This window comes from Aquarana catesbeiana, linkage group LG03, assembly GCF_042186555.1.
Source record: "Aquarana catesbeiana isolate 2022-GZ linkage group LG03, ASM4218655v1, whole genome shotgun sequence".
Classification (NCBI taxonomy): domain Eukaryota; kingdom Metazoa; phylum Chordata; class Amphibia; order Anura; family Ranidae; genus Aquarana; species Aquarana catesbeiana.
This window is the reverse complement of record NC_133326.1, coordinates 601,725,289-601,749,712: the sequence shown is the minus strand read 5'-3', so window position 1 is coordinate 601,749,712 and position 24,424 is coordinate 601,725,289.

Here is a 24,424-nt window from a genome sequence, read left to right as displayed (position 1 = left end):
ACAGCCCCAAAACATCACTGCTCTAGAGGAGATCTGCATTGAGGAATGGGCCAACATACCAGCAACAGTGTGTGACAACCTTGTGAAGACTTACAGAAAACGTTTGACCTCTGTCATTGCCAACAAAGGATATATAACAAAGTATTGAGATGAACTTTTGATATTGACAAAATACTTATTTTCCACCTTAATTTGCAAATAAATTCTTTCAAAAATGAGATAATGTGATTGTCTGGATTTGTTTCCACATTTTGTCTCTCATAGTTGAGGTATACCTATGATGACAATTACAGGCCTTTCTCATCTTTTTAAGTGGGAGAACTTGCACAATTGGTGGCTGACTAAATACTGTTTTGCCCCACTGTATATTTTGATGAGTACCTTCAGGGATTTCCTGATTGCGTTTTTTGGGGGAAAAAAGTAAGTCCTATAAAATGAACGTTTTCAGTGAGTTACTACTATGTCACTTAGATAAAGTTGTTGCTCAGGATTTCCTGGTTTTGCCACCATCATTGTAAAGAGTAATCATGCAATGTTCACTTCTTCCAATCATCGTCTCATGTTTATTGCTAGCCCTAAGACCAACCATAGAGGTGAGAGGCCAACAGACATTTAATTTTCCAGTGCTTCATGGGTCCATTCATGTTTGTTGCTATGGAGAAAGGTGGGGGAGGCACAGTGCAGATACCTGGTTTATTAGGGGGAAAACACTGGTTATCAGACAACATTCTTCAACACTTCTCTCCTCTACAACACACATCCATTAGTGCCTGCTTGCAACTCAAGACATTAAATCTTCAGATTCAGCTGTTTTTATACAATCTCTAAGGGAAATTCAGCTGGAAGCCTTGCTGCTGTGAGAAATCCCTGGGCCCTGTACAGGAGGACCAGTGGTCCCCCATATTGGCGTCCTTGCCAATGTGATTAGGCTGCAATTAAAGCCACTTTTTTTCCTATCTAAGATCTCAAATAAAATGGCGCCATGTTAAGAAGAATGTTAATCCCATAGTGGGAATGGGAGCATTGACTTGTAAACGAGTAACAGCCGTGATCTCACAGTCTCCAATCAAACCTGTAGTGCAGCCATTCTCATTTAGGGTTCTATACATAGGTGTGCGCAGCCTATTGCATTAGGGTGTGCACCCCAAAGCTCAAACCCACATGTGAGCAGGCGTGCCTGTATGTATATGTATATATATATATATATATATATATATATATATATATATATATATATATATATAAAATATATATATATAAAATATATATATATATATATATATATATATATATATATATATATATATATATAAAATATATATATATAAAATAAATATATATATATATATATATATATATATTGGGAGATCTTTCCCATCTCCCTGCTGGCACAGTAAAAAAGAAGTGCAGAAGCATTTCTCTTGTGGCAGAGCCAGTCAGAGGGAGATTTTTCCCATCTCCCTGCTGGCAATCAAAGCGATAATGCTAATGTGCACTTAGTGATTAGAGTGTGCCCAGGCACACCCGGCACACCCCCTGCGCACACCTATGGTTCTATAGAAACAAAAGATTCCTTTCAGAAGCTGCTAGAGGTTCTTTGAGCTGTGGCTAATTGACCTTTTATCTGATGGTGCCTGGATATCTCCAGGTATAATGCCACATGGCAAGCTAGGGGCATGACACCAATGGTCTTTTTTAGCTGTCTATACGGGTGGCATTTTGACCCTGACTGTAAAGAGCGCATTCTTCTACCAGTTTAAGGGACATTCTTCCCATTGAATTCATTTTAACAGGGGTTCCCTCAGCGGTGGCTGGTCCATAAGGGGCGCAGGGGCGCCGCCCCTAATCTCCTTGCACCACCCCGAATCTCTATGCGGGGCACTGGATGCATAGATTTCTATGAGGTTTTTTTTTTTGAAGCACATAATTAGAGCCTGAGGTTCTAATTGGCTTCCAAAAGATTGGGATCTGCGCCCCGAGCCCACCCACTTGTGACATTAGCGAATATATATTCGCTATTGTCTTCCGGCTTCTCCTCCCGGCCAATCATGACAGGAAGCGGGTCTTAAGATCAGATACGCCGGGAGGGGAAGCCACGACCTGGATGGGGTAAGTGCGGACCTGATGGGGGGGAAGGGGTTTGTTTGCCGCCCCCCCCCCAAAAAATGGAGCACAAGCCACCACTGGGTTCCCTGAGACCTGAAAAAGGATTTCAAGGGTTCCTCTGGTACAAAGGTTGAGAAAGGATGCAGTAGTGTGTCCACACCAACTGAACATTATGTGCCTTTTGGTGATATCAGGGGTTGCAGTTGAGGCCCCCATACCTCGTAAGTTGATGTACATATTTGCCTCTCCTGGTGCCTATGCTGTCGACCGATGCTTGAGTCAGAATGAATAGCTGGGCAAAGCTTCTTCTAAAACCAACACATCTGGAAATGAGACAGCAACTATTTTGTGGGCAGTGGATGGAGCCTCAACACGCAGCAGGGGAAAAGCATGCATCTGACAATCCCAGAAGTGTTGAGTCTGAGGGAGGTTCCAATGCTGTAACAATGCAGTGGTAAAGACACAGGCCACCATAGAGGGAAATAATATATCTATTGCAAAAAACAGGTATTTCAGTTTTTAGGTGACTGACAGAGTCGTTTTAAATGAAGAAAACCATAGCAACCATTTGGATTCCACCGTGTACTGGTATGACTTGAGGAGAGTGAAATACTTTTGTTGCAATGAGTTACTGAACTTACAAATTAGCACTTCAGAAAAAAACTCTGTTGAATAATGCTGCATAACCATTAGCACAATATGATATGCTGAAAAGCATCCCACCACACCTTACTTGTTGCAATCAATTTTATATATGTTTTGTATGCATTCCCTTGGTTAACATTAACATGGGCTCCACACACATGGCTGGTTACTTTGCATGATGTGTGAATCTAGCTTTCTTAGTGCAGATATCCTCTGGCTTGGGAGTCAGCACAGCACTTCTCTTTCACTATAATTAACATTTCTTCACCTTCTTCACAATTTCTACTTTAAATCAGCAAGGTGTCTCCTCTTCATGACCATCCATGATTTATCAATGTGCATTCTTCCAATTTCTTTGTATTTTTATTTAAATCTGAAGTAGTACAAAATATTTCTATCCAGATGAACTGGTTTACTGGAATTCCAATGATTTATTCTATCAAATTTTAAGTGTTGAACTGGTGATTAACTAAACTGTGAATTTACACTAAACCCTGTGTTTTGTGTAATATTGTTACAACCATAAGAAAAAATCTATCAAACCAATCAAATAAAATACAATAATGCGAATGCACCAATGTCCATAAAGTCCCATATATTAAATAATGTCCTCATGCACTTACAATTACAATCTGCTTCTTACTATGCTGATGAATCGTGATTCCACACACAATCCTCACATAACATGTCATCTCACAATCCCAGTGCTGCAAGCACTCTTCAAATTTATGTGTGTCACCTTATTGTGAGTAAAGACGTGCCTTCACATCAGCGTATTGGCCTACAGATAAATAGTTCAAGATGAGCTTGCCCCTCTCTGGGGATAAGATGTACAGTGAGGATGGAAAGTATTCAGACCCCCTTAAATTTTTCACTCTTTGTTATATTGCAGCCATTTGCTAAAATCATTTAAGTTCATTTTTTCCTCATTAATGTACACACAGCACCCATATTGACAGAAAAACCAAATTGTTGACATTTTTGCAGATTTATTAAAAAAGAAAAACTGAAATATCACATGGTACTAAGTATTCAGACCCTTTGCTGTGACACTCATATATTTAACTCAGGTGCTGTCCATTTCTTCTGATCATCCTAGAGATGATTCTACACCTTCATTTGAGTCCAGCTGTGTTTGATTATACTGACTGGACTTGATTAGGAAAGCCACACACCTGTCTATATAAGACCTTACAGCTCACAGTGCATGTCAGAGCAAATGAGAATCATGAGGTCAAAGGAACTGCCTGAAGAGCTCAGAGACAGAATTGTGGCAAGGCACAGATCTGGCCAAGTTTACAAAAACATTTCTTCTGCACTTAAGGTTCCTAAGAGCACAGTGGCCTCCATAATCCTTAAATGGAAGACGTTTGGGATGACCAGAACCCTTCCTAGAGCTGGCTGTCCGGCCAAACTGAGCTATCGGGGGAGAAGAGCCTTGGTGAGAGAGGTAAAGAAGAACCCAAAGATCATTGTGGCTGAGCTCCAGAGATGCATTCGGGAGATGGGAGAAAGTTGTAGAAAATCAACCATCACTGCAGCCCTCCACCAGTCGGGGCTTTATGGCAGAGTGGCCCAACAGAAGCCTCTCCTTAGTGCAAGACACATGAAAGCCCGCATGGAGTTTGCTAAAAAAACACCTGAAAGACTCCAAGATGGTGAGAAATAAGATTCTCTGGTCTGATGAGACCAAGATAGAACTTTTTGGCCCTAATTCTAAGCGGTATGTGTGGAGAAAACCAGGCACTGCTCATCACGTGTCCAATACAGTCCCAACAGTGAAGCATGGTGGTGGCAGCATCATGCTGTGGGGGTGTTTTTGGGCTGCAGGGACAGGACGACTGGTTGCAATCGAGGGAAAGATGAATGCGGCCAAGTACAGGGATATCCTGGACGAAAACCTTCTCCAGAGTGCTCAGGACCTCAGACTGGGCCGAAGGTTTACCTTCCAACAAGACAATGACCCTAAGCACACAGCTAAAATAATGAAGGAGTGGCTTCACAACAACTCCGTGACTATTCTTGAATGGCCCAGCCAGAGCCCTGACTTAAACCCAATTGAGCATCTCTGGAGAGACCTAAAAATGGCTGTCCACCAACGTTTACCATCCAACCTGACAGAACTGTAGAGGATCTGCAAGGAGGAACGGCAGAGGATCCCCAAATCCAGGTGTTAAAAAACTAGTTGCATCTTTCCCAAAAAGACTCGTGGCTGTATTAGATCAAAAGGGTGCTTCTACTAAATATTGAGCAAAGGGTCTGAATACTTAGGACCATGTGTTATTTCAGTTTTTCTTTTTTAATAAATCTGCAAAAATGTCAACAATTCTGTGTTTTTCTGTCAATATGGAGTGCTGTGTATACATTAATGAGGAAAAAATGAACTTAAATTAAATTAAAATTTTAGCAAATGGCTGCAATATAACAAAGAGTGAAAAATTTAAGGGGTTCTGAATACTTTCCGTCCCCACTGTATGTTTTCCAGTGGTACCAGATCCTCCACTCGTCTACTTCTTTATACTGGATCACTGTGTCTTCAAGATTCCACTGCACTGCTGCATAAAGTATACTCTGTGGAATTAACTACATACTGTAGGAGCTACCATAGTGTAGTAATCACTGCCATCAAAAAGTATATTTAAAATTGCACTTATACAGTATATTAAATTGCATTGTTAAAAAACAATCTCTTGGAACATAGCACATCAATAACGATTCATTTCCGGTCCTCGGCTCTGACATCACCTGGCTCCCTCCCCACACGTATCGTCATCAATCATGTAACTTCATCCAGGGTTCATCATGACTCTGTCACAGTGCCTGATGGCTCTCTCTTACAAGTAGGGCCTCACACCATCTCGTAACATGCATTTATTGCCTAACACTTCTCAAAGTGCCTCGTGGCTCTTCATTTTATTGTTTACAAGCAGCGCCTCACATTTCTCTATTACTAGCAGTATCTCATGACTATCTATTATACAGTATGCAGTGTTTACCACTCTATTCTATCCAGTGTGCATGCATCTCTAAAACATGCAGTGCCCAAAAGCTCAGGGGGTAATATTACATAGCTTTCTACAAGGTATTACAAGTGGCAAATGCCTCTCCATTACACACAGTGGGGTAGATTTACTAAAGGCAAATAGATTGTGCAATTGCAAGTGAAGTTGCTCTCTGCAAGGGCATTTGCTCCAGAGCTTAGTAAATGAGGTAAAGCTTCACTTTGCAAACAATAACCAATCACATGCAAGGAAAATAAAAAACTGCATTTTTGCTTGCCCATTATTGGATGATGTACGTCAGCAGAGCTTCCCCCCATTTACTAAGCTCTGGGGAACGTTCCCTTGCAGAGTGCAACTGCACTTGCAAAGAGCCCAGTCTATTTGCCTTTAGTAAATTAACCCCAGTAGCTCACATGTCTCTGTTACATTCAGTGCCTTATACTTCTGTATTATACACACTTACGCAGTGCCTCATACTTCTCTGTCAAATAGATTGCCTTATACCAACCTCTGTATTATATACAGTGCATCATACCTGTTTGTTAAATGCATTCCATGATACACATGTATTACATGCACTGCCTCATGCCTTCCTATTGCAGTTGGAGCTGGAGTTGGGCTTTTAAAGGAACCTATGTCACATGTGGGCTTATGCAGGAATTTGAAGATTTAGGCCTCATTCTCACGAGGCGGATCCGCTTCCACGGAGTCCGCCCCGGTCCGCCAGCTCAGAGGGAGATCTCTCCATTGATCTCCGCTGAGCCGGCGAATGACAGGTCCCTCTCTGCTCACTGAGTGGAGAGGGGCTTGTCGAGCGCCGTTGGTTTCTATAGAGAGATCGGACGAAAACGGACAGCATGTCTGTTTTCATCAGATCTCACCCGATCCGATAGCGATGGATCTGAACGTAGAGGCATCCGTCTCCTTTTAGCGGATCGGACCGGGTCGGATGTCAGCGGACATGTCACCGCTGACATCCGTCACTCCATAGACTAGCATGGAGCGCCAGTTCAGGTCCGCCATCAAAACTGACAGGTGGACCTGAACGGTCCGACCGTGTGAAAGGGGCCTTAATCTGTATCTGATTGTGTAGGCTTACTTATGGAGGCTTTGCAATTACTCCATATTTACCTTCATACCATAGCCAGGGGCAGTTGCTGTCTGTCTATGTGTATACTTTACACACTGTCCATTCAGAAGATAGGAGACGTGTATGAGGTCAGGCAGTTGACATTCCAGCAACACACATTTGTGCCTTGCAAAAGTATTCACTCCCCTTGGCATTTTTCGTGTTTTGTTGTGTCACAACCTGGAATTAACGTGGATTGTTTGAGGATTTGCATCATCTAATTTACAGAACATGCCCACAACTTTGAAGATTTTTTTTTTTTTATTGTGAAGCAAACAACAAATAGGACAAAATAACAGAAAAAGTCATAACTATTAACCCCCCTAAAGTTAATACTTTGTAGAGCCACCTTTTGCGGCTATCACAGCTCCAAGTCGCTTTGGATAAGTCCCTATGAGCTTGCCACATCTTACCACTGGGATTTTTGCCCATTCCTCCTTGCAAAACTGCTCCAGCTCCTTCAAACTGGATGGTTTGCGCTTGTGAACAGCAATCTTTACATATAACCATAGATTTTCTATTGGATTGAGGTCTGGGCTTTGAATAGACCATTCCAACACATTTACATGTTTCCCCATAAACTACTCAAGTGTTGCGTTAGCAGTGTGTTTGGGGTCATTGTCCTGCTGGAAGGTGAACCTCCGTACTAACCTCAAATCACACACAGAGTGGTACAGGTTTTGCTCAAGAATATCCCTGTATTTAGCACCATCCATCTTTCCCTCAACTATGACCAGTTTCCCAGTCCCGACTGCTGAAAAACATCCCCACAGCATGATGTTGCCACCATCATGTTTCACTGTCGGGATGGTGTTCTTTGGGTGATGTGATGTGTTGGGTTTGCGCCAGACATAGAGTTTTCTTTGATGGCTAAAAAGTTACATTTTAGTCTCATAGTCTTTAGTCTCGACGCGTTTCGCCCCTCCTCCAGGACGTCATCAATGACGCCCTGGAGGAGGGGCAAAACGCGTCGACGCAATATCCGGCTCACGTTCTAAACCAGTGACGCTGCTTCCTGTTCCCATGGAACGCACGCTTACAGCAGGGGATGCGGAAGTTTCTCTGAATGCCTCTTCACTACATTGTTCTCGTGAGTAGTGCTGTTATGCGCATTTGATATCCTGTCTCCACAGTACTTCACCATAGTTTTTTTCTTTGTTTTTGTTGGGTGAATATGAAATCCTGCACCTTGAAGCACTTATCCCATTGACTATGATCCTGAGTCATCTTCTTTGCCTTCATTGAATCGCAGCATGTCAGCATATCAGGTGACTGATTGTTATCATAGGCTGAAGGATTGATATTATCACTGACCAGTGGGACTGTTTCTGTTAATTTACACATTGTGTTTTTTATTTTTATTTTTTGCATTATTTATAAATTCACCTATATATGCCTAGCACTTATATCATAGTGTCATTGCACAGTGTTTGTTTACTATTTACATCTACTTCGGTAGTATTGGTCACATTGCCAGCGCTGTATTTATTTTGTTTTATATATTAAGTATCAGTACTTTTTTACAGCAGCGGCAACACATATATAATTTTTTTCCACTTTAGGATAGTCACTAGCGCTGCATATATTATTCACTGCAGATGGGCATTGTTGACCCTCTTTTTCCACTTACAGTAGCTGCTGCAATTCTCACCCTCGTCTTATACTCGGGGCAATACGTTTTTCCCATTTTTTTTGTGGTAAATTAGGGCCTCGACTTATACTCGGATTGACTTATACTCGAGTATATACGGTACTCTGAACAGCAGTATACAGGCGGTCTAAACAAGACAGGGACTGTAGGTTTGTTCTTAAGTTGAATCTGTTTGTAATTTGGAACAGGTAAATTGGTTAAGTGTAGCTCCAGCCAAAAAATCTATTTTTAAGCTTTTTGGATAACATAGGGGAGGGTTATCATCACCCCTGTAACATTTGCTTTACCGTCTGTGCCCCTGTTCAGAAGATTTCACCTCACTTTCTGTCCCAATAAAAATTGGATTTTGAACTTTTGGGGTTTTTAGGGAAACAAGGATTGGTGATAAAGCATCAGTGGAGACACCTTTTTCCCATATTAACTCTTACAGGAGAGAATTTCCCTTCCTAGGGGTAGATTTCCTCTCATTTCCTGTTGTCTCCCCCCGTTTGTAAGTAGGAATCGTTTGTAAGTCGGATGTTTGAAAGTAGGTGACCGCCTGTATATACTATATGGCCTGCCCTATATACTCTGCAGAAATTCGAGCCTTAGGTGTTGGTGGTACCAGAACACTGTAAGCCCTCACAGTTACTCTTGGTGGGCGCTGGAACGGGCCCTGCTGTGAAATATTATATCAAGAATTGTAATTACATGCCCCTGTTGAACAGGGTCAGAAAAAATGGGCCTTTGGTGGTGGTGTGGTGCTGTTGCCACAACACTGTAAGCCCTCACAGTTACTCTTGGTGGGCGCAGGAACAGGCCCTGCTGTGAAATATTATATCAAGAATTGTAATTACATGCCCCTGTTGAACAGGGGCAGAAAAATTGCGCCTTTGGTGGTGGTGGTGCCACAACACTGTAAGCCCTCACAATTACTCTTAGTGGGCACTGAAATGGGCCCTGCTGTGTAATATTATATCAAGAATTGTAATTATATGCCCCTGTTGAACAGGGTCAGAAAAATTAGGCCTTTGGTGGTGGTGATGGTGGTGGTGGTGTTTACACAACACTGTAAAGCCTCACAGATACTCTTGTTGAGTGCAGGAATGGGCCCTGCTGCGAAATATTACAGCAAAAATTGTAATTACACGCCACTGTTAAACAGGGGCAGAAAAATTGGGCCTTAGGCACTGGTGCTGGTGCCACAACACTACAACCCCTCACAGATACTCTAGTTGAGCGCAGGAACGAGCCTTGCTGCAAAATATTACAGCAAAAATTGTAATTACATGCCCCTGTTAAACAGGGGCAGAAAAAGTGGGCTTTAGGCACTGGCGCTGGTACCACAACACTGCAACCCCTCACAGATACTCTAGTTGAGCACAGGAATGAGCTCTGCTGCAAAATATTACAGCAAAAATTGTAATTACACGCCCCTTTTAAACAGGGGCAGAAAAATTGGGCTTTAGGCACTGGTGCTGGTGCCCAGAACCAAAAATATTTTTAGAAGCTATCAACATGAACATTGAGGAGAAATAGGATAGTCACTCAGCATAACAGGATAGTCACTCAGCATAAAAGGATAGTCACTCAGCATAAAAGGATAGTCACTCAGCATCAGCATAGGCAGTCTTCAAGGGATCTCACATTCATAAACAAATTAATCGGTTACATCAGCATCAGGTGAGCTGATCAACCGAGTCTGTGGACAGGCAAACTCTGTGATTGGTTACAAAGCTTCCAGCAGCACTGAATGTGTGTTCAGATAGAACGCTGGATGCCGGGCAGGCCAGTAGCTCAATTGCATACTGTGCAAGCTCTGGCTAGTGATCCATCCTCAAGACCCAGTAACTCAGTGGATTTTCGGTTGGAAATGTCTCCAAGTCTGATCTTGCCCCAAGGTATTCCTGTATCATGTAAATCAGATACTGGTGATGGTTGCTGGAACCGATCAGATCTTGGGGCTGTGGACTAAAAAATTGTCTGAACACATCGGTCAGACGGCCACCTTCTCCACCGCTCCTTCTGTGACTGACCGAAGCCTCAGCAACACGTTGTCCAGGAGGACCAAGAAATTGTAACCTCCCAGGCTCTGGAAACGCATTGCACAAACCTTTCTGCAAGGCCTCCCAAAGATGTTTCATCCTCTGCTCCCTCTGCGAAGGCTGGATAAGTTTCGCAACCTTACCCTTGTAACGTGGATCAAGAAGGGTTGCCATCCAGTATTGATCCCTCTCCTTGATACAATGAATCCGAGGGTCCTTTCGCAGGCTTTGCAGGGTCAGGGAGGCCATGCAGCATAGGTTTGCTGAGGCATTCGGTCCTCAGTCCTCTGGGTCACTAAGGACGACATGATCCGCAGCCACCTCCTCCCAGCCACGTACAAGTCCATGGGTTTCTGGGGACTGAAAACGATCCCTTGAAGACTGCTGCTGATGCTGAATGCCAGGCTCCACCTCCATGCTGACAAATCCTCCTCCTCCTCCTCTTCCTGTGTGATAGGCGGGCCTACAGGAATACTGTCTGGATAAAGGGGGCCTTGAGAGGTAAGGAAGTCCTCCTCTTCCTCCCTCTGTTCTGACTCAAGTGCCCAGACCATTATTCCATGCAGCGTGACAAGACAAGAGGGACAGTATCACTGATGCATGCACTGTCACTGCTCACCATCCTCGTGGCCTCCTCAAATGGTTACAGGACAGTGCATGCATCCTTGTTCATCAAATACATACAAAAAAGATCCACACCAGTGCAAAAATGAGGTTATAAAGGTGAATATAATAATGGGCTGCTCCCCTGAAAAGTGAAATACACTCCTAGATGGCAAAAACGTGCAAAAAGGGGGCGCTCGTTAAGTACATCTAAATATGAATTACAAATGATGTGAAAACAATGTGCAAAAACTGAATCACACACTCAGAAAAACTGGACAAAACATTCCTAGCAAAACTCTTATAATAAGGATCTTGACAAAATTATATATAGCAAATATTAAGAACAACAGTCCCAAAAAAATGTGATTTTCCAAACAAAATGGATTAAAGCAGGTGATCCTAGGTTAGTGCTTGATAGTGGGTACTCCTTCACCATATCAATAGCATAACATCCAATGTGAGCAGATAAGGAAGCTGCTTACCAGATGTATCTGACTTCTTTAATTAAAAAGAAAGTCAAATAACGCTTTGGCAGGATAATGCCTGCTCGCATGTATATGGAGTTCGGAGATGTGCAGGAAACCTCTTTCTCAAAGTGTAAGGCAGGATATGCAAAAACAATCAAGAAACTCCCATAGCATAATACTGTTTAATAACAAGTGCCTACCCGGCACTGGGGCTGCTGGCTTGTCTCATTAGAAAGGCTGGATGAGCTGGACCTGTGCCGTGTCCACCTCTGAGAAGGGCATGCGTTCCACCATCCACAGCCGGCAACCAGAGACCCGGAAGTGTTGTAGGGTATAACATGACCAGGTACCGCCTCGACGTACGTTTCATGATTACGTCTTCAGGAGGCGTACCTGGTCACTGAACGTCACGTTATTTATAGTGCTGACTTGGATTGTTAGGTATATGCGGATGTGTGTGCAGCCGCAGTGCCAGTTTACATTGCACCCATCTACCAAATAAATGTGTGAAGGACAGCATATTTTACAAGACACATAAGAGTAATAAATGATATATAGAAGCATGTATATGTATATTCATATAAGATGGTTGAATTCCTTTTCCAGTCAGGGTGTTTCCCATATATTTCCAACTAGATTTTTCTTGAATTACCACCAATCCTAATCACTTATCAATTAAAAAAGCAGAGGTTTGTCTTTTCATACAAAAAAGTTTTTTTCTATGTTATACCTTATTGTATTTTTAGTTTATGCTCTTTATTTTGCATTTGGAATCTTAATTCCTATTTTAATCAATACTGCAATTATACATGCTTTGATACGCTTCAGACATACAGTGGGGATGGAAAGTATTCAGACCCCCTTAAATTTTTCACTCTTTGTTATATTGCAGCCATTTGCTGAAATCATTTAAGTTCATTTTTTTTCCTCATTAATGTACACACAGCACCCTAAATTGACAGAAAAACACAGAATTGTTGACATTTTTGCAGATTTATTAAAAAAGAAAAACTGAAATATTACATGGTCCTAAGTATTCAGACCCTTTGTGCAGTATTTAGTAGAAGCACCCTTTTGATCTAATACAGCCATGAGTTTTTTTTTGGGAAAGATGCGACAAGTTTTTCACACCTGGATTTGGGGATCCTGCCATTCCTCCTTGCAGATCCTCTCCAGTTCTGCCAGGTTGGATGGTAAACGTTGGTGGACAGCCATTTTTAGGTCTCTCCAGAGATGCTCAATTGGGTTTAAGTCAGGGCTCTGGCTGGGCCATTCAAGAACAGTCACGGAGTTGTTGTGAAGCCGCTCTTTCCTTATTTTAGCTGTGTGCTTAGGGTCATTGTCTTGTTGGAAGATAAACCTTCGGCTCAGTCTGAGGTTCTGAGCACTCTGGAGAAGGTTTTCATCCAGGATATCCCTGTACTTGGCGCATTCATCTTTCCCTCGATTGCAACCAGTCATCCTGTCCCTGCAGCTGAAAAGTTCTATCTTGGTCTCATCAGACCAGAGAATCTTATTTCTCACCATCTTGGAGTCCTTCAGGTGTTTTTTAGCAAACTTCATGCAGGCTTTCATGTGTCTTGCACTGAGGGGAGGCTTCCGTCCGGCCACTCTGCCATAAAGCCCCGACTGGTGGAGGGCTGCAGTGATGGTTGATTTTCTACAACTTTCTCCCATCTCCCAACTGCATCTCTGGAGCTCAGCCACAGTGATCTTTGGGTTCTTGTGTACCTCTCTCGCCAAGGCACCCTGCCTTTGACCAATTATGGCTCTCTTTGCTTATGGCGCTGTGATTGGCCAAAGCATGCAGGTCATAGTGCATGCTTGGCCAATCATCAGCCAGCAATGCACTGCAATGACGCAGTGCATTATGGGGCATGACGCCCTGCTCGAATTTGGCGCGAATGCCCCATAATGTTCGATCTTCGTCGAATGATCGAACAGCTGATGTTTGAGTCTAACTCATGTTCAACTCGAACAGAAAGCTCATCCCTAGTGCCACTGTGCCCATCAAACGCCGCCACTGTGTCCATCAAACGCAGCCACTGTGCCCATCAAATGCTGCCACTGTGCCCATCAAAGCATGATATTCTATTTATTGATCGTGCCCAAAATAGTTGCCTCACCTCCTATCTGCCCCAACACCAATTTGATAAGCACTTTGAGTCCCCAAGGAAGAAACACACTATGGAAATATAAAATGTATTATTTTTAATACATTATTTAAAAAAAAATGTAAGTAAAATATACTAAAACGATTATAGTTTCCATTTAAAAAAGACAAAACAAATGGAAAGGGAACAGCAAAAGAAGTCTAAGTCGAAGCATTATCTAATTAAAGGTAATTACACTAATGAGGAAGCACGCCATATTAATGGCCTCTGCAGTAACGCAGCGTCCAATTTCCATTTGAAACAGAATCACAGCAAAAAAAAAAAAGAAAACTAAAATCTTGACCTACAAGGATGATGGTCCCATCAATGACGATCATAAAGATGCCATTCTCCCTCGGTGACACATATGGACAGCTTGTGTTGGATCAGTACTCACAGGGCAACCATTCCCCCCCTCCCCATGCTCGCGGTACTTGCGGTACTCTGACAGCAATCATCTCCCCATGGGGCTTGCGGTACTCGCAGTACTCTGATGGCAACCACCCCCCCCCCACGGGGCTTGCGGTACTTGCGATACTCTGACGGCAACCACCCCCCACGTGGCACATGGGATTCGTGGTACACTATAAGGGGGGACTCTGCAGACTCTGACGTAAGGGAGAACTATGGGGACTCTGACATAAGGGATGCTCTGGGAAACCTGATTTAAGGGGGAACACTGAGAGCTGTGATATACAGGGAGGACTCTGATGTAAGGGGGAGCACTGCAGCCTCTGGTGTAAAGGGGAACACTGCGGCCTCTGGTGTAAAGGGGAATGCTGATGTAAAGGGTGCTCTGGGAACCCTGATTAACCTTAGTATACTCACTCAGAGGCAGGAGAGAGCAGGGGGGATGATTCATTCACAGACAGGAATGGATGGTGAGCTCACTCATCCCTTGGCAGTGAGCACCTATCATCCAGATGTATCTGCGACTGCTGGGCTTCAAATCTCCTGCCCCCGCTTTCCTTTTTTGAGGCACAGCGCCGGGGATTGGAATGTGGGCAGACACAAAGGGGTAGGGGCGGGAGGAAGAGGAGCAGATTGAGCATTCTCTCCTGTCTCGTCAGTGTGGGGGGTGGAGGGGGGTGATTGTTAGTGCTGACTTTAGGCAGTGTGAAAGAGTGTAACAGACACTCTCGGATTCAGCAACCCTGCTGGGAAGCCATAGTCCGTCTGAATAATGTGTCCTGGTTTCAGGTGGTCATAAAACCCGGACACATGATCCAAAGCCCAAACTGTCCGGGTGAATCCTGGACAGGTGGCAACCCCACTGCAGATGGGCACAGTTGTAGTGATATAGTATAGTGGGTAGATAATGAATTAGTAGTTATTATAATCTTCTGCAGCAACCCAATTCTTCCAGAGAGATGCACTTTATTGACTTCCAATCAGAACAAAGTCTTGCAACAGATGACAAAATCCAACAGAGTAAGTATAACACTAGCCTTCAGAGTCCCATGTTTCCTAGACCTGTGCCTTCATAATCACAGAGAGTGAGTAGACTGAACACCATGTTATATTCAACATAGCCCAGAGTCACTATCTGTCCCCTTTGATATGTGGAGTTAGATTAACAGATACCACCTTAACACCCTTTTGATGTGTAGAATGGACTTGTCCTGGAATGACTACATCCCTAATCTGTATTCTAGCATATTAACATCAACAAGTCCCCTTTGATATGTTAAAATTGAGTTGGCTTCAGTTGACAACTCAACTTTTGTCAACTGAAATCTGGCCTGGTCAATCTTGTACTGTATGTGTACATATATATAATAATAATATAAAATCCCACCTAAATATACCAACATATTACAACATATACCCCCACTTGGGTCGGTTCTAACTACTAGAACTGACCCATAAATCAAACAACAAAAAAATATCATTATGATTTAGGGTACTGATTGCTTTACAATAACTCATATAAAATATGAAGTTGAAACTGGTTACATCTCTCTTCACCAGCCTCTAAAATATCCCCATGAAACAGTTGTTAAATAATATAACTTTTAGACCATGACTGGAAAAGGATTTGGTAAACATCAGTGGCCCATATAGCTGTTAGGCCTTATTATATCACATTAAGATCTTGAATATTGCGCAAAGACGAGCAGATGTCACAGTCCATTCTTCGGTCGGACTTCATCACATCTCTCACCATCTCACTGAAAGTAAACTTGGTATGTTCTGGGAGCTCCAATCCACATAAGTCCAGGATTCTCTCATCTCCAGGCTTAAGCTTTTCTTTTTTTAAAGATGTTTTTACACAAACATTCTACTTTCATCTTTATAGTAAGAAGAACCATCAATGCACCAGCACTCCCTTTCAAGGTCAAAAGGTTTGGATATGGCAGTAAAAACTCTGTGCTGCAAACTATTTCCTTGCACTTGACATTCATGAGCTTAAAGCTGTAGTCCATCTTGCAAGCATTTTAATTCACATCTGCTTCTTTCCATTTCCTATTTGAGCAATGATGACCTGTTGTGTACCTGTCAAGTACCAGAATTTGTTGATTGCCAGCCACAATTTCCTTTTTATAAATTACCTTTAATAGAGCAGTTACTTGGATCATTCAGTTTGTAATTCCTCCTGAATGGGACCACAAGATGGTTTAGATAGTATCAGCTTGACATCCGTGTTTATCAGATCATGTGTCCAGACAAGGCGGCAGTGGAAATTCTTGCCAGTATTTTTGCAATGAAAGGTAGAAATTTCTTTTTCATCCATATATATCCAGGTCACGGCACCAATGTAGTGATATAGTATAGTGGGTAGATAATTAATTAGTAGTTATTATTATTATCTTCCGCAGCAACCCAATTCTTCCAGAGAGATGCACTTTTTTTTGACTTCCAACGCAGAATAAAGTCTTACAACAGATGACAAAATCCAACTGTATGTGTACATATATATAATAATAATAATATAAAATCCCACATAAATCTACCAACATATTACAACAACAGTGAGGCTGCAAATGGGCACAGTGAGGCTGCATTAATGGCACAGTGAGGCTGCAGATGAGCACTGATGAGGCTGCAGATGGGCACAGTGAGGCTGTATTAATGGGCACAGTGAGGCTGCGTTTAATGGGAACAGTGAGGCTGCAAATGGGCACAGTGAGGCTGCAGATGGGCACAGTGAGGCTGCAGATGGGCACAGTAAGGCTGCAAATGGGCACAGTGAGGCTGCAGATGGGCACAGTGAGGCTGCAGATGGGCACAGTGACTCTGCGTTGATGGCACAGTGAAGCTGCAAATGGGCAAAGTAAGGCTGCAAATGGGACAGTGAGGCTGCCGATGGGCACAGTGGGGCTGCATTGATGGCACAGTGAGGCTGCAGATGGGCACAGTGAGGCTGCAGATGGGCACAGTGAGGCTGCATTGATGGCACAGTGAGGCTGCAGATGGGCACAGCGAGACTGCATTCATGGGCACAGTGAGGCTGCATTTGATGGGCACAGTGCGGCTGCATTCATGGGCACAGTGAGGCTGCATTTGATGGGCACCGTGTGGCTGCATTGATGGGCATAACTCCAAGAAAGATGTAGCCGGAAACTCCAGGATCCCATAAAAATCTTTATTTGCTAAATAAAATGTCAAGATAAAAAACAGCTGACACGTTACAACCTTGTTCACAGCATATTCACAAAATGAATGGCAGAACATTTATACTTCATGTCTCATATGAGGAAAAGCAGTGTCAATAAAACAGTTATTCAATTACAATCAAAAACTGGCAGATGACAGAAAAAAAGTGGCACTGGATTCTATTCATATTGGATGTGGGCTTACAACACTATGAAAAGATTCAGCATATCAAAAAGACACCATGCATAACAATAGGCTTGTGCAAGCTGATATCTAGATTGATGTTGTGCCCTACAACAAAAAGAAAGCATTCCATTAATAAAAACAATAGGGATGAAGCAGCAGATATAAAACATCTAGTGCAATCAATACTTTTTATTATTTGTTTTATTTTATTTTAGAAACAAATCCAAATCCCACCTGGAGTTCATACCTGCAGGGGTTCTAGTGCCGAGAGTAAATATCCACCAGTCCTCTCTCTCAATAAGTTTATAGTGGAGATCACCTCCCCGGGGAAGTTTATAACCCTTTCTGCACTACTAAATACAAAAGACTCCATATTTCCAGAGTGCACATAGTTAAAGTGTTTTTATACATTAGAAAGATTCCTGTCATTAGAATAAGATGCACCATTATAGTGTTCGCTCATCCTGACCCTCAGAGATCTGGAGGTACATCCTACATATCACAGTGTGCATGCTGTGCATTCCACAACATACACAACATTCTTTGTGCCACAATTAATGATATCTCAAATTGTGTGTTCTCTGCCAGAGGATCGAGAGACAATGGTCTTGTTATTTCTACTGTGCTTATCGCAGTAACGGCAGGTTCTCAGGCTACAGCGGAAAGAGCCATGAGTGGTTAGCCATGTATGTCTGATACCACCAGATTGAAAAAGGTTAGGAGACAAAATATTATCAAGTGTACTAGCGCGTCTGCCTGAGAAACTGCAGCCCTTAGAAAGCACAGGAACGAGATCCTTGTCCGCAGAGAGTACAGCCAGATATTTGGATATAATGCCTTTAATTTGGCTAAATTCCTGTGAAAAGGTGGTAACAAAAGTGACAGGATTGCTCTTCTTAGATTCAGACAAATGCCGTAGCTTGTCTTGGTAAGGAGTGTGCGTCTATCTCTGTTCTTAGCTATTGTGACACCCCTATTAATATGCCAATCCTGGTAACCCCTCTCTTTAAGCCTCAAGGTGATGATATTACATTCCTGCAAGAAGCTATCTGTGCTGGAACAATTCCGTCATGCTCTGATAAATTCCCCCACAGGTCTAGAACATATGATGAGGGAGGGGTAACAACTCATTGCCAGGAGAAAGTAATTACCAGCACATTCTTTGCGGAATGTATGGGTGTAAACAGTACCTGTTGTATGGTCCCCCACAAGAGTGACATCTAAATAGTTAATCATGCTACGATTACTCTCATGGCTAAACTCCAAACCAAGGTGATTGGTATTGACATAGGACGTGAGGGCAGACAGACCCATGACAGCGCCATCCCATACAAGTATGAGGTCATCAATTAATCTGCCATACCATCTAATGGGACCCACGCATGGATTGGAATGAGAGAACAGGAACTTCGCCCCCCCCCCCCAGCCCATGTACAGGTTCGCCAAGGATGGCGAAAATTTGGCACCCATAGAGGCATCCAGTGCCAAATTGTGTGGAATGCATGAATATAAAGACCGAACGTCCAAAGTGACCCACAAATATGACTCCTGACATCTAATATCTTTAGTGTGAGACAACACTGTGGACGTGTCCTTAATATAGCCTGACAGTCATTTTACCAGTGACTGCAGGTATTGGTCAACTTATTCCCCAAGTTTTTCAAGCAGGGAGCCAATACCTGCAACTATCGGTCATCCTTTAACTGGAGTGTCACCTTTGTGCACCTTAGGTAAATGGTGAAAAACCGGACTAACCGAAAAATCCACCATAAGGGAGTCTGCTAATTTGGCTGTCAAAACCCCCATTTCCTTCCCAGTATCTAGGAGCTGGGACAGTTGCTTTTGAAACGCAGTGTGTAGAGATGTCACTCAATAGCCGTATTGTTTCTGCCTTATTAGTTCTCAGAAGAGAGGATCACCACCGCTCCACCCTTGTCAGCTTCCCGTATCACTATATCTTTCCGAGATTTCAAACAGGCAAGGACTTCCCTTTCAGACTTATTTAAATGTCTGTGGCAAGGGTGGAGACAGTAGGCAATCCTCTCTTTAGATCCACAAGTTCCGTTTCCACTAACTGTTGAATGAACACATTGATGGGCACAGTGTGGCTGCATTGATCGGCACTGTGAGGCTGCAGATGGGCAAAGTGAGGCTACATTGATTGGCACTGATGAGGCTGCAGATGGGCACAGTGAGGCTTCATTGATGGGCACAGTGAGGCTGCATTGATGGGAACAGTGAGGCTGCATTGATGGACACTGGTGAGGCTGCATTGATTTCTTGTATCATGTCTGCAGTCTCTGATCATCTCCTGTAATCTATCGGCAGTCTCTGATCATCTCCTGTACCATGTCTGCAGTCTCTGACCAACTCTTGTATCATGTCTGGAATCTCTGACCATCTCCTGTACAGTGTCTGCAGTCTCTGACCATCTCTTGTATCCTGTCCACAGTCTCTGACCATCTCTTGTATCATGTCTGCAGCTTCTTACCATCTCTTGTATCATGTCTGCAGCCTCTGACCATCTCCTGTATCTTGTCCACAGCCTCTGATCATCTCCTGTACAGTGTCTGCACTCTCTGACCATCTCCTGTATCATGTCCGAAACTTCTGACCATCTCCTGTATCATGTCCGCAGCCTCTGACCATCTCTTGTCTTTTATCATGTCTGCAGTCTTTGAGGGGGGAGTCTGGAGAGAAGTCAAGAGCGGGAGTGCCGTTGGGATGGGGGTCATGGGAGAAGTCAGACGTGTGTGGACTGTGGAGAGGAGACTATAGTATAAAACCAGATCCACCAAGCTGGAGCCAAGTGACTGACCCCTGCATGGTGCACCTGAGAGCAGGTCAGTGACAGCGCCACCAGGCCAGTCTGAGGGGGGTCACTAATGTAAGGGGGAGTGAATACAATGATGTAAATAGGCACTGATATAAAGGTCTCACCCCTTAGATCAGTAACCCCCCCTTTACCGTAGTGTATTCTTTATGGTCACCAGAGTCCCCCCTCCCCACATTCATGGGGTCCCCCTTGATGATTGCTACACTCTTACCACTTTTAACCGGAATCTGCTCATATATACACTGAGCAAAATTATAAACACAACACTTTTGTGTTTGCCCCATTTATCATGAGCTGAACTTAAAGATCTACATCTTTTTCTATGTAAACAAAAGGCCTATTTCTTTCAAATATTGTTCACAAATCTGTCTAAATCTATATTAGTGAGCACTTCTCCTTTGCCGAGATAATCCATCCACCTCACAGGTGTGGCATATCATGATGCTGATTAGACAGCATGATTATTGCACAGGTGTGCCTTAGGCTGGCCACAATAAAAGGCCACTCTAAAATGTGCAGTTTTACGGTATTGGGGAGGTCCGAATACCAGTCATCTGAAAACCATATCTGATAACATCATATTATATCCCTAACCCTAAATCCTAACCCCTAACCCTAACCCAGTATCTTATCAGATATGAAATTATCATATCAGATAGAAAACCAGTATCTGGTGTGACCACCATTTGCCTCATGCAGTGCAGCATGTCTCGTTCGCATAGAGTTGATCAGGTTGTTGATTGTGGCCTGTGGAATGTTGGTCCATTCCTTTTCAATGGCTGTGCGAAGTTGCTGAATATTGGCAGGGACTGGAACGCGCTGTCCTATACGCCGATCCAGAGCATCCCAAACATGCTCAATGGGTGACATGTCCGGTGAGTATGCTGGCCATGCAAGAACTGGGATGTTTTTAAGCTTCCAAGAATTGTGTACAGATCCTTGCAACATGGGGCCATGCATTGTCATGCTGCAACATGAGGTGATGGTCGTAGATGAATGTCACAACAATGGGCATCGGGATCTCGTCACGGTATCTCTGTGCATTCAAAATGTCATCGATAAAATGCACCTGTGTTCATTGTCCATAGCATACGCCTGCCCATACCATAACCCCACTGCCACCATGGGCCACTCGATCCACAATGTTGACATTAGCAAACCGCTCACCCACACAACGCCATACACGCTGTCTGCCATCTACCCTGTACAGTGAAAACCGGGATTGATCTGTGAAGGGAACACCTCTCCAAAGTGCCAGAAGCCATCAATTGTGAGAATTTGCCCACTCAAGTCAGTTACGATGGCAAACTGCAGTCAGGTCGAGACCCCGATGAGGATGACGAGTCGGTTTCTGACAGTTTGTGCAGAAATTCTTTGGTTATGCAAACCAATTTTTGCAGCAGCTGTCCGGGTGGCTGGTCTCAGACGATCTTGCAGGTGAAGGTGTTGGATGTGGAGGTCCTGGGCTGGTGTGGTTACACGTAGTATGCGGTTGTGAGGCCGTTTGGATGTACTGCCAAATTCTCTGAAATGCCTTTGGAGACGGCTTATGGTAGAGAAATGAAAATTCAATTCAAGGGCAACAGTCAGCAACCCAATTGCACGCTCCCTCAAAACTTGTGACATTTGTGGCATTGTGCTGTGTGATAAAACTGCACATTTTAGAGTGGCCTTTTATTGTGGCCAGCCTAAGGCACACCTGTGCAAAAATCATGCTGTCTAATCATCATCTTAATATGACACACCTGTGAAGTGGATGGATTATCTTGGCAAAGGAGAAGTGCTTACTAACACAGATTTAGACAGATTTGTGAACAATATTTGAGAGAAATAGGCCTTTTGTGTACATAGAAAAAGTCGCAGCTCATGATAAATAGGGGCAAACACAAAAGTGTTGCGTTTATAATTTTGCTTAGTGTATATATATATATATATATATATATATATATATATATATATATATATATATATCCCTAGCCCTATGTGCTTTCATATCTGTCTTATCTATATATAAGGCACTCTTCAAATGTGCTTTAAAATGTATGGCTTTCCCTTTTATGAACAAGAAAGTAATGACGTCATGCTGTGGGGCTGGTATAAAAATGCTATGGGGCTGGTGTGAAATTTTTTCCAGGGCTGGTTTTCATTCCCAGTCTGGCCCTGAAGACCTTAAAATGATACGTGCCCTGCCCCCCCCCCCCCCCCCCCCCGCGCTAAAAGAAAAAGTTCTGCGAACACCCATGGTTGCACATAAACACGGAGATGGTTTTTGAGGATTGAAGCAGATACTCCCACTTCAATGTTATTGTTACCTTAGAAACAATTTAGGCCACAACAGGTTTTCTCAGAGCCCGGGTTCACATTGCCCCAATTTAAAGTCGCACAACTTCCACGCAACTTTGGAGCCGGATTCCAGCACGACTTTGGCACGACTTGCATGCGACTTTAACAGAAGTCAATGCAAGTCAGACCAAAGTCGGACCAAAAGTAGAGCAGGAAGTCAGAGCAACTCAAGTCACACCGATTAAAACGGTTCCATTGCACAGAATGGGGTCCAACTGGAATCCGACCTTTGATGCAACAAACGCTCCAAAGTCGGAGCGATTGTCGCATTGTCGCATCAGTGTGAATCGGGCCTAGGAGCAGCAGAAACTACCTAGTTGTACATATACAGATCTGTGTATCAGACCTAAAGTAGGGAAAAAGGGACATATGATTTTAGGTTATAAAGAGGAACAGTTAGGATCTATGCAATCAAAGTGTGAGAGAAGTCATTATACCTGGTACACACGATGAGATTATCAGACGAATGATCGTTATTTTTATTTATTTTTTTTGCATGCTAGTCTCACATAAAAAGTGAAGAGTTTACTAAAGTTATGAAAATTCTTGTACCACAGAATAAAAATTTGGAAGAGATGCAATGTATTGTAGTGTATTTGTATTGCATTTTTAAACGACAACTGTACTGATTAAACGAAAATCGTACAATCTGGTTTCTCGTACAAGCAAAAATGTTCATGCTTGTCCCATCAAATAATAACATATAATAATAAATAATAATATTGTATGAATTGCCATCGGCTCTCGAAAGCTGTGTACTAACGATCAGATTTTTGTACGATCGATTCGAACGCTGTATTTTTTTCGTACGATTTTCTGATCGTGTGTATGGGCCATTAGGAGGACTACCTGCTAAAATACTGGGATTATTTAGCCTATGCTACTGTATATAGATATTCAGTATGGGTAAGTACAGCAGCACAAGTAAGTCATTACAGTTCAGTTTGCAGAGCAAAGGAGATGAGTCGGCTGGAAGGTGCTAGGCCTCTATGCCAACTAACCTTTGGATTGTACAAATCACTCTCTGTAAAGTACACAGCAGCCAGTGGTTTATCTGTTAGATGCTAAAGAAATGTTAACTGTGAACTTTGAATCTATAGAAAGTGGTCTGAATTTGAATCTTAACCTTCCACATTGGCTGGTGCTATCTTCTGCTCAGATACAGCTAACACTCTGTATAATCAATATGCACTGTGCAATTCTGTGAAGTGACAGGTCACTGTGACATCTTACCTCTAATCCTTTTATTATGAAATGCACCATGGAATATTCCCTCTGTATAAAACAAAAGGATGATTTAGTACCACTAAAAAAGCAGTAACACTTACAGCAGTAATAAAACCAAATTACACATTTATTATATTGCAGCTTACCAGTTCTTAGATGTGATGGGTTCATTAAAGTGGATGTAAACCCACTCTCATCCTTTCTAAACTACTGCCATAGTTGTTATCTATAAGGATATACATGCCTCCTGCATGTATCTTTACCTGTCAAATGTCTCCCCTCTGTCTGTTATGAGACCCGAAAAACTGCATATTCTGTGGGTGGGTCTGTTGTCTGGAGCTCGGTGGGTGGAGTCATGATGTCAGTAGACTCCCCGCCCACCTCTACACTCCCCTTGTCAATATGCCTTTTCTCCTGTGTATTTCTTACACTGGACTTCTGCTATGATTACT